The following is a 12,435-nucleotide window of genomic DNA, read 5'->3' as shown; positions in this document are numbered from 1 at the left end:
AACAGTCCAGCCCAAACTGCCAGGCCTGGTTCTCTCTGGACCACAAACAAGCATCCTGGTGCTGCCCTTTGAAGTGGAGGAAACTTCTGGTCCACCCCCCACATCTGGTTCTGGAAAGTTCCTTCTTTTTCCCTTCTCCCCCTGCCCAGGTTCCATGCAGTGTGGGGTGACAAAAGGCTGGTGGCAAGTTCCTTTATGAGTGTGCCAGAGGCAGCCTATGAAATGTGAGTGGGGAAGGGAACAGCTCCGTCCCTCCCATCCTGGCAGGAGGGTCCTATCCCAGCTATCAAGTACAGCTGTTCACTGTCTGAGCCCAATATGCATTCCATTACTGGCCCAGGCAGCTGTAAACTCCTAGTAGACCTCAAAACCTTTGGGCAAACAAATGAAAACTTTATAAAAAGTCATGGCAGTGTTAAATGGTAGCGGCAGTTTCAGTCGATAACCTTTCAAGTATTTGCCCGGCGGTAATCGCCTCTTATACCACTCGATAATTTACCAATGAAAGAGGCAGGCGCCGGAGACTGGAAGGCAGGAAACAAAGTTTTATTCCGTCGGAGCAGAACACATCAGATCAGACAGCAAGGTATCGTCACGAGGTGCTCTAACTGCATCTCTGAGACCTGGTCTCTTATACACTGGTTTATTGCTTTATTACACATAGTACATTCTTGAGATTCCCTTGATGTATGGGGGAATATCCCCTGAAGCCCCGGTTCAGATCCGATCCCACACATAGATACAGTAGAAGATCCCACCCTACCCGCAGTGGGAGATGGCTATCGCGCAGCAGGGAATTCCGCTAATTCCCGGGGGTGTGTGCAACCGGCCGGGTCTCAGGGGGTAGGGGCTTTGATCTACTGTAATCCCTTTGATGCGGGGTGTTTCCCTTACAGTAGGGGCAATAAACTGCATCCGCAGGGCTAGGTGATGGCCTGGGACCAGTTCGGACAATGGGGCGCAGAGGAAGGGGGTTATCAAAGGAGAGGCATGACCATGTATGGGATGTCGGTCGGATGTGGTTCCGTAGCAGGGTCGCGCAGAAGGAGAGGGTTTATGGCCTGTATGAGAGAGCGGGGGTGGCCGGCGCGCGGGGGATGCTTGCAGCGTCAGGGGAACGCGCTGGCGAGTGACAATGAGAGAGTGGGGTGCCTAAGATGGCGGCCGTGCATTCGCTGTGCGTGGCGCTGGGGAGAGGCAAGATGGCGCAGATAATGTTCAGTTTGTAAGCTAAATTTCCACAGTCCTCCCTTTTAACATATCTCGCCAGCTTGTCTAGTTCGGATTTATCTCCATAATACTGCGGACCTCCACCTCATAAAGGGCTTTCATCCGCTCTGTTTCAAAGTTCAAAGTCTTAGGGCAGATGCAGTTCATAAAAAGCGAACATAAAGGTGGCAGACACTGAATCCCCAAGCAACATCCACATAGTATCACAATCGGTATTAGGATAAATGAAAACAGCCTCCATCCCCAACTTTTAATAGCGTCCCAAAACCAACTCCCCAGCGACCATTCTTCTTGCTCTTGATGGACCTCTGTGGACAGTCTGTGGAGGTGTTCAATTGCTTTGTAGACTGAGGGTGAGTTGTCTGGTACGTAGGTACAACAGCTGGACCCAATGATGCGGCATGCTCCTCCACGATCAGCCAGAACCACATCTAGAACGAGGCGGTTCTGAAGGGCCACTAAGCGGACGGCCTGGAGCTCGGCGGTGTTGTTGGCGAGGGCGCCAGCCGTAATGTTCATTGCCGTTTCGACTGCCTGGGTTAAGTGGCGGATGGCACGGCTGTTTGCCATTGGGCCCCAGAGTGGAACAAGGCCTTTGACTGCGTCCATGAACTGTGCTCCGGTGGAGTCGGCCTGCACAATGTCTTTGGCCCGTTTCTGTCGGTGATGGTTTGCTGGAGCCACATACGTCGGAGGAAGGACAAAGGCGATGTAGCAGGTGCCTCCCCAACCTTTCGGGAGCCAGGTGTAGGCCTTAGTACCACAGACGAAGTACATATTCGGGGAGGCAACAAAGGAGGGTGGGTCAACTGAATCCAATGTTCGGGTGATGAGGTAGGAGCTGTGGCCCACCAGCTGTGCCCCCAGGCCTTCGAGGCATACAGATCCAGTGATGTTGATGACGGACAGGGCCACTGTTAGGGTGGCGGCCGTCCGTTTTCGGAGGTAAGAGAAGGTGGGTCTGGCTGGATTGTTGAACACTTGCATTTCAACTCGTTCTTTGGCAGGGATGTCCATGTGAAAGGAAGCGTTCGATCTCAGAGGGCAGAAGAGGGCGGAAGTTCTACCAGTTTTGTTCATCCAGAACCCATGGTAGAAGTGTGACATGGTTCTGCCGGAAGTGGCATTGTCCTTGTAGCTCTCCTGCAGAAGGATCAGCCAGGCGAGGCAGGAACCATGGACAGAAAAAGGTGAAGGGATGAAAGGGATTGAGTGCCCAGTGGCATGTGGTAGCAATCCACAGATCCAGCAGTTAGTGGCGTTGGTGGCAAGATTGTGTTGGTGGAGCAACTGCACAAAAGAGTTATTCCAGAACTCCTTACGCCTTTCTCGGAGTTGGGGTGAAAGTGAGATCAGATGGTGCTCCTTCGTGGTGGTAGGTTGAACGGTGGTCAGCAATGTCTTATGAGCGGGTGTGTTCTCCTCCATGATCCAGAAGGTGACCATGAGGAGAAGGCAAAAGAGAAGGGTAATAAAAAGTGTTATAGTCTTAAAGCTGTGCATTCGGTCAGTCTTTGGCTTTTTGTAGGGGATCTTCGGACGTCCGGTTGCTTCCATCACCTTCATGTCGGGCGCTTCCATCACCTTCGAGAGACTCGGTAGCGGGCAGAACCACAGACTTTGCTTAGTTTCTCTCCTGGTGGCCTTTGAGGTGACTAGGCTACCGCTCTGAGATTTCCACTTAGCCTGTGGTCTGCTTAGCCGAAGTCCTCTCCTTTCGTCGCAAGTTATACCCTTCTTTGGATGGCACAGTGGGATCGGGATATTCAATCAATTCAAGTGTCTCTGTATCCGGGCAGCGGCTCAGGGATGGTCGGTCTTTGTCCAGAAGTTCCTCTTGGGCGGTGACGTTGTCCGTGGTTGTCAGGGTCGGTGATACCTTCTTGCAGTGGTGTGCATGCAGCCAATTGCGTTTCCCCTCCGCTCGAAGAGCTGTTCGGGTGGTGATCAGGACTTGCAGGGGGCCCGTCCACCGGGGCTCCAGACTCTTGGTGCGCTGGAAGTTACGCACTAAGACGAAGTCACCAGGTTGGATGTCGTGCCCGGGGCCCCTGGAAACATCGGGAATGGCGTGCAGCACCTGCTGATGGATGATAGACAACGTTTTAGTTAGATTGTACAGATAATCAGACATGAGGACGTCCGGGACGTCGTGGATGGATGTCGGTTTTGGTGCAGTCCAAAGGTTCATGGGCCGCCCGAAGACGACCTCGTAGGGGGTTAAGTGGTGTTTGGTGGGGGTGGAACGCATTGATAGCAATGCTAGTGGGAGAGCGTCTGGCCATCTTAGCCCTGTGGTGGCGACTATTTTTGCTATCTTAAGCTTCAATGTGGCATTGTGTCGCTCAACCAGGCCTGCAGATTGGGGATGGAAGACCGCATGGAACTTCTGTTTTACACCCAACCCTTTTAAGATGAGTTGGATAACTTCGGCTACGAAGTGGGGGCCATTGTCGCTCCACAAAATTCGACAAAGGCCGTATCGGGGGAAGAATTCCTTCAGTAGTACTTTTGCGGTAGTCATAGCGGTGTTGTCATGGGTTGGGTAGGCTTCCACCCACTTGCTGAAGGCACACACAATGACAAGTACATACTTCAAACCTTGGCACCTTTCTAGCTGGACATAGTCCATTTGTAGGACTTCAAAGGGGTGATTGGGGACCCCAAACCCTCCCCGGGGTACAGCAGTTCCTTTCCCAGGGTTGTGTTGGAGGCATACTAGGCATTGTTGGACTAGACGTTTGGCTGAGTCTGGTATTTTGTCGTTGTGCCAGACTTTAGAGATGAGTTCGATCATGGGGGCAGACCCTATGTGTGCGGGGGAGTGTGCCATGGTCAGCATGGGGATCAAGTATGAATCTGGTAACAACCATTTGTTCAAGTCTTTGGTTCTCCAGCAACCGTCATCGTCCTTCAATCCCACCCGGGCCCATTCAGTTAACTCGTGTGGTGTGCTGGCTAGTTGGATATCCCTAATTGTTTCCCTAGCATCCTTCCATTTCTCAGTTTGTGACCTGGTCACGTACATAAGGGTCGTGGACCTATTCTCGGCTGTGGTTCGGGCAGTAATGTCAGCCAGTGCATTTCCCTGTCCTATAATGTCTGTCACCTTCTTGTGTGCCTGGCATTTGATCACAGCTAACCGTGTGGGGAGGAGGACTGCTTCGGTCAGGGCAGAGACTAGATCTCCATGCAGGATGGGTGTGCCATGAGAAGTCAAGAATCCCCTCTCTTTCCATAAGAGCCCAAAGTGGTGAACTACCCCGAAGGCGTACTGACTGTCTGTGTAAATGTTTGCGGTTGTCCCTGCTGCCAGGATGCAGGCTCGTGTAAGAGCAATTAGTTCCGCCGCCTGTGCGGATCGCTGTGTGATGCGGGCTGTCTCAACAACTGTTCGGGCTGTGGTGACTGCATAGGCAGCTGAGGTGGTGCCATCGGGGAGCTTGATGCATGAGCCATCCACCCACATTTCTCCGTCAGGGTCCGGGAAGGCAGTATCCCGGAGGTCAACCCTACTCTTGGTTTGTTCGTCGGTGAGGGTCACGCAATCATGTATAGGGGATGCATTGGGGTCAGCGTCAGGGAGAGGCAGTAGTGTAGCTGGATTCAGAGTGGTGCATCGTTTCAATGTGATGTGGGGTGCAAGCAGAGTCAGTTCATAACCAGTCAGTCGTGCGCTAGTCAGGTGTTGAGTCTTGGTTTGGTTCAGGAGGGTGTCAACAGCATGGGGTACCAATACCGTGAGGGGGTTCGAGAGCACGATCCCCTCACTTTGTCGGATAGAGACAGCAGCGGCGGCTACTGCTCGAAGGCAGGCGGGCAAAGCTCTGGCTACGGGGTCAAGAGTGGCAGAGAAGTAGGCACAAGGGCGTTGCTTAGGGCCTATGGACTGGGTTAGGACAGACAACGCACATCCCTCCCTTTCGTGGGTGTAGAGGGAGAAAGGTTTGGTGTAGTCTGGGGTTCCTAGGACTGGGGCCGAGCAGAGGGCGTTTCGTAATTCTTTGAAGGAGGATTGACATTCAGGTGTCCAGGGGAGGGGGAAGGGGACATCCTTAGCCAGCAGGGAAAGCAGAGGCTTTATGGCAAGACTGAAGTTTGGCAACCACTGTCGACAAAAGGAGGTGAGGCCCACTAGGGATCGTACTTGCTTCTGAGTTTTGGGAACAGGGGTTTCTAGGATGGTTTGAATTCGGTCAGGGGTAAGTTTCCTCCCGTCTTTGGATAGTAGGTGGCCTAGATACGTTACCTGGGGCTGGCAGAATTGCAATTTCTTTCTGGAGACCTTGTGACCGTTCTCCGCAAGGAAGCGGAGGAGGTGAATGGTGGCTGTGACGGCAAGAGGAGTGGTGTCGGCCGCCAAAAGAATGTCATCGACATACTGTATCAACACCACTCCATCGGGTAGTTGGACTGCATCCAGTTGCCTCTTGAGGGCTTGGCTGTAAATACTGGGACTCTCAGTGTAGCCTTGGGGTGCCCTGCAGAATCTGTACGAACGGGCTTTTAAAGTGAAGCCGAACAGGTAGCGGCTGTCTGGGTGGATGGGGATGGAAAAGAATGCGTTCTTGAGGTCAATAACAGTAAAGATGGTGGCAGTGGATGGAATCAGGGTGAGGATGGTGGTGATGTCTGAGACTACGGGGTACTGGGGTATGACTACTTTTTTAACCTCTCGCAAGTCAACAATGAAACGGTAGGCTTTCTCATCCCCCTCGCCTTGCTTCTTTACAATGGGTAGGATAGGGCTGTTGCAAACATTACTGACTACTTCTTCTACCACTCCTGCCTCGACCAGGGACTCGATGATTTCCACCAATGCCTTCTCGCCTTCGGGTGATATCCGATACTGTGGAAGCTTTGGGAGCACTGCGTCCGGTCGGACGGTTATGTGTACCGGGTCGATCACCATGCGCCCTACATCTGAGTCGGTTTTAGCCCATAGATGTGAAGGTAATGTGTCGAGTAGGGACATATCAGCATCGGTTATAGAGAGCATACGCCGTGTGTGACAGGGTCTGGACAGATCTGGGTTATCGTGTAGGATGACTCGAACTCCGTCTGGGGAGCATCTGATGGTGGCTCGAAAATGTTTTAGCAAATCAAGTCCCATAATAGCATCGGGGGTGTTGGAGGAGAGCAGAAAGGTCGTGTCAGTGGTGTTATCTTCTAAGTCAAAGGAGATTGGTGCTGATAAGGGGTTAGTGGAGGGCGTTCCGTCAAAGCCTATTGAGGTTACGTGTGAGCCAGACAAGGGTGCCCTAGGAATCAGTCGTTTAGATAACGCACTACGTGTCGCCCCAGTATCTACCAGGAATGGAGATTTTGTGCCCAAGACCTTAGCGGTGACGTAAGGACCTTGCTGGTCAACACGGAGTTCGACTGGATCCCTCCCTTGCCCCTGGCGGTCCTATGCGAAGTCATGTGTGCTCTCATAGTCGGACTGCTGACACTGGTTTTGGCGGGGGCGATCAAAGGTGTTTGGTCTGCCTGGCCTGTCGTTGATGGTGTTGTTCGTGTGCCCTCGTCCCTGTCCTCTATTTCTGGGGTCATATGCTGTGTCTCTGGGGTCCCTATTCTTGTTCATTTCCAGAAGGACCGGGCACTGGGATTTCCAGTGTCCGAACCCTCTACAGAACGCACATTGATTCCCATCTAAGTCTCTCCGTCCGTTGTAGGGTGTAGGTGTATGGTCTCTAGGGGGTAGCTTTCTAGGGGCGGTTGGTTGGTAATTCTCTTTTGGGGGTTCCCTTCCTATGGTCACCCCTTGCAACTGTGCTATCATCACCCTCTCCTTTAATTCCTTTTTCTTCTTCTCTGACGCCCTATCGTTCTCGTTTTTCTGGTTTTCGTAGTATTGGGCCATCTGGAGAATTGCTGCGGGTTTGGAGGCTGCCCAACTACTCTCGCTGGTCTGTAGCTTCTGGGAAACTTCTTGTGACAGACCCTTTACATAATTCTGGACAAAGAGGCGGTGTCCGGTTGCGGTGGTCATGTCTTGGCCACTGTAATCGGAAAACACAGTCTCGAATCGGGAGAAGTATTCAGACACATCTTCCTGGGGTTTCTGACGGCAAGCCGTCACTATCGACCAGTCTACCTTTCTTTCTGGGATTAGAGTCTTCAGCTTTTGTACAATCTTGTCTGGGAGCTCTAAGATGGCTTTCGGGGGTTTCTGTCCTGGTTCTCGCTGTTTATCTATGGTATCGAGTTGTACCCAGGTATATCCGAACGGCTCAGCGTGGTCAACTCTCCGGATTTGTTTCCACACATCAGCCGGCAGGCATAGCCCAAAGAACAAGTCGATATCTGCTAACGTCATTATCGTTGAGCCTAAGGCTGTACCCAATTCAGTGTAGAAGGCAGTCGGGTTCTTTCTCAAGTCGGGTAGAGTCTTTCTAAAGGTCAAAATATCTTGCCGGTCCCACGGCTGGTAGACCCAGTTATATACAACCCTTCCCTTCGCATCTTGGTGGTTGATGTCGTCGTGTGTTCCCTGACCCCGTGGGGGGACCCAGTAGGGGGCAGCTTCTTTGATGGGCATCATGGCATCAGCCCTTCCTCCCTGGGGTTTAGTTGCTATGGGGGTTTCTGTTTTGGTGGTTTGTCCATGTTCTTTAAGGTGTCGGTAGACCTCGAGTGTACGAGTGAAGAGGTTTGTTACATCGCCCTCTCTTTCTTCCCCAATGTCTACCTTCCTATATAGGGCCGCTAAGCCTTCGGGACCTTTATCGTGGTACCTATCCTCATATGCATTCAGGGCGTGATAACAGAGCCGTACGACGAAGTGTCGTCTGCGGCTGTCGGCATACGAGTTATACACGTCTGTTATATACTCCTCACTTTCTTTTCGCTCCACCAGCGTCCCTACTATCTTGTCAATTCCTGCTCGTTCATCCTTAGTTAATCGATTCATTCTGGTGGACTCTTTCTTTCCTATCTCATGGTCGTCTAGCGTTGTAGTCGACGTTGGGTTCGGCACAAGAGGCTCAGTCGGCGCGGAGGCCGTGAGGGCCGAGGCCCCTGTACTGCTTTCGCTCGTGTTCGGGGGTTGTGGGTGTTGCACTACTGATTGGGAGGGTGCATACGGAGGGGGCATGTAAATGATCGGGGGACCTAACAGTAATTCGTCATTCGTTCGCTGCTTGGAGGACAACTCAGGGTAGAGCAATGAAGGGGTCCTAACAGCGTACTGGCCTGAGGTTTCGGGCTCCTGTCTTAGTTTAGTTTCCCTTCTCTCCTTTATGTCTTCTTCTAACTTTCTAGCGGCAAGGTGAGCTGCCTTTCGTAATTCCTTTTCTGCTTTTACTTCTTCCCTCTTTTTCCGTTGCGTTGCTTCTTTGCGCCACATGCCGATACTGTCAAGCATAGTAGGCGTCGTCTTATTGCTACGCAGAGCTATTTCTAGCGCTTCTATCTTATGGTCGTCGAAGGATCCCATCAGTGGCCACTGACTCTCGGGGTCCTTCTTTGTATATTTATGCCATAGCTTGGTATAAGCTACGGCGACTAGTCCATATTTAGTGAACATGTCCTTATTAGGGGTGCCCTCCAGTGGAGCCGGATGGTTCACCTCTAATAAGCGGTCCGGGCAGAACCAACTACCAATCAGTGGGGAGAAGATAGGCATGACGGGTTTCAACGGGGACAAAAGTCAGCACTACCTATCTTTTCACTGCTTGCAAAGACTAGACAGAATATCTCTATTCTTCGTTATTTGTAAGCAGAGAATACCTCCAAAGAACCAATATCGAACAACTAGTGTTCGGACAATCAATCAATCAATCAATCAATGGGAGATAAAGATAGGCATGACGGGTTTCAACGGGGACAAAAGTCAGCATTACCTACCCTTCACTATTTGCAAAGACTAGACAGAATATTCCTATTCTACGTTATTTGCAAACAGAGAATATCTCAAAAAGCACTATTCTCCAAAACAATCAATGTTCGGACAATCAATCAATGGGGAGATAAAGATAGGCACGACGGGTTTCAACGGGGACAAAAGTCTGCGTTACCTACCCTTCACTATCTGCAAAGGGAGAGAGAGAGTATTTCTACTCCTCCCCGTTTGTAGACAGCGAATATCTCAAAGAGAACAATCAATGAGCACAATCAATGAGCAATACTAGTATTTCCAAAGCTTTAAACAATCAATCAATTATTCCGCATTTTGTCGTGTATCACGACCTTACCCGGACCGCGTGGACAGTTTCTCGTCTTCCGCCTCCAGCGCCCGATCGTCCTCTACTCTCCGTATTTGCTGCGGCACTCCTGATGGTTCCCAGTCAGGACCGTAGATCACTCGAGAGAGGTCTGCTCGGAACCAGTGAAGTTCGGATGATCGGCTGCCAGACAAGGGTCTATTGGGCAGGAGCTCTCCCGATCGTTGCAGTCGTTCACTCTGTCGTCGGGACCTCTCCCACTGGATCCACGTGTCGCTGATGGGCCCCACGTTTGGGACGCCAATTGTTAAATGGTAGCGGCAGTTTCAGTCGATAACCTTTCAAGTATTTGCCCGGCGGTAATCGCCTCTTATACCACTCGATAATTTACCAATGAAAGAGGCAGGCGCCGGAGACTGGAAGGCAGGAAACAAAGTTTTATTCCGTCGGAGCAGAACACATCAGATCAGACAGCAAGGTATCGTCACGAGGTGCTCTAACTGCATCTCTGAGACCTGGTCTCTTATACACTGGTTTATTGCTTTATTACACATAGTACATTCTTGAGATTCCCTTGATGTATGGGGGAATATCCCCTGAAGCCCCGGTTCAGATCCGATCCCACACATAGATACAGTAGAAGTTCCCACCCTACCCGCAGTGGGAGATGGCTATCGCGCAGCAGGGAATTCCGCTAATTCCCGGGGGTGTGTGCAACCGGCCGGGTCTCAGGGGGTAGGGGCTTTGATCTACTGTAATCCCTTTGATGCGGGGTGTTTCCCTTACAGTAGGGGCAATAAACTGCATCCGCAGGGCTAGGTGATGGCCTGGGACCAGTTCGGACAATGGGGCGCAGAGGAAGGGGGTTATCAAAGGAGAGGCATGACCATGTATGGGATGTCGGTCGGATGTGGTTCCGTAGCAGGGTCGCGCAGAAGGAGAGGGTTTATGGCCTGTATGAGAGAGCGGGGGTGGCCGGCGCGCGGGGGATGCTTGCAGCGTCAGGGGAACGCGCTGGCGAGTGACAATGAGAGAGTGGGGTGCCTAAGATGGCGGCCGTGCATTCGCTGTGCGTGGCGCTGGGGAGAGGCAAGATGGCGCAGATAATGTTCAGTTTGTAAGCTAAATTTCCACAGTAGCTTGGTAGGCACAAGGGTCCCTACTAGCAAAAATGCAAGGTGATAGAAAATGAAAAAATTATTATTCAAATTTAATGATTGGATGAATTATATTCAAAAATCCTCATATGACACTTCCAACAAGCAACAAGGTGCTACATGTGACAGTGCAGTGCAAGGGAAGTCAAGTGAAGTAATGTAAATAGATATATATAGTGTGCATAACTCAATTTAAGAGCTCCACCAAAAGGACAGGATTTCAATATACAAGAATATAAAATCTCATCAAAGCATAGATTTAGAAAGGCTCCTTTCAACAAATGAACGCCTGGTTAAGATGTATTGGTCAACTTTTCGAGCCTTAAATACAGGGTCTTCCTCAGGACACACGTAGCAACCGGGCCTAGCTGGAGGCTGTGTCTCACAAATTAGACTGGTAGAAGGGACAAATGAGAACGCCCGGGGTGTGCATCTGGAAGAAACTCCTTTGAAAGCAGGAGTTACCTGAGGAATCAAGGAGCCTCAGTGCTTTCCTCGCAGTGGAGTGTGTTGTGCAGACAGGGAGGTTTGCTCCCAATGGGAAAACATAGAGCCATTTGATTCCTGCATATTCAAAACATGGTGAGTTAGTGGCAGGTGGGCCGATCTCTTCACTTAAAGGGAAGAAGATGTAAGCAGGCATCTGACTCCAAGACATTATTATCAAGCAGCAACAAGGCTCTAGTTGATGAACCTCCATGAACCGGATATTCAGTTTTGTAGCAGAACTCTGACATTTCTTATCAGGGAAGGGCTCAAAACTGGGGGTACAAATGAACTCTCCCTCACCCCAGTGGCTGTGTCTTTGCATACTGCTTATGGGGTGTGCCATCGTGCTTTAATTTGGATAAAGTGGCAGAGAGTTTGAATCTTATCTAGCCAAGGGGTGCAGGATCTGCTATCCTGGTTAATGAGTTCACTCAGAGCATCGCTCTGGGGGGCTAGCTCTGGAGCTGTCCAAAGTCTTATCCAGGACATCAGTAGCCTTACTGATATTGTGGTGGCAACCGTTTGTACAGCCATATCACATCGAATGGAAAGGAAAGCGGGACATATAGGCAAGTCAAGATGGATCTGATAAATCTGTTCTCCGTGAGCACGAAAGAAGAGGTGTCATCACTTCCTGAGAGTGCGGCACTGTAGCAGGCCCCTGCAGTGGCTATGGCCCTGTAGATCTCAGGTACTGGAGAAATGCCACCAGATGTGGCTTTACATTTCCTGAAAATTGCAGCTGCTCTATGTTGCAGGATGCTTGACTTTTTTAAATCTGAGGCCCCATGAACCATTCTCCGCCAATCTCATGCCAAGGTAATTGAAACTTTTAACTTGTTCGATTGGGACCCCTCAACAAGAATCCTATATTTTAAAGATCTATGTGGCCTAATTGCCCTAAATTTGGCTTTAGATTTTTTGACCTCCAGCCCTCTGATCTCCTGGAAGGACCAAATGTGTCCAATAGGACCTGGAGCCCCATAAGCGTTCTAGATATCAATAGGGTGTCATCTGCAAACATCCGCATCAGAGTGCTGATACCCGCAGATTTTGGGGCATCATGTTTGCAATTCGCAAACCATTCCAGTAAAGCTTTAATATATATGCTAAAGAGGGTTGGGGCCATGACGCACCCTTGCCGGATGCCATGCTTGATAGAGATTCTTGTTGTAAGGTTCTGATTGTGGTGCCATCCTACTTAAGCATAGGTATCAGAGTGGAGACTAATCAAAATTCTAAGAAGGTCCCCTGGTATACCTCAGAGCCTTCCACAGATTCTCCCTGGGGACCAGATTGAAAGCTGCCCATAGGTCCATAAAAGCCACACAAAGGTGTTCTCACCTCAAGTTGACATATTTCCAAATATTCAGCTAGACGCGGAGCACTTG

Source organism: Triturus cristatus, chromosome 7, assembly GCF_964204655.1.
Source record: "Triturus cristatus chromosome 7, aTriCri1.1, whole genome shotgun sequence".
In the NCBI taxonomy this organism is placed as follows: domain Eukaryota; kingdom Metazoa; phylum Chordata; class Amphibia; order Caudata; family Salamandridae; genus Triturus; species Triturus cristatus.
Note: the sequence above shows the minus strand (reverse complement) of the source record.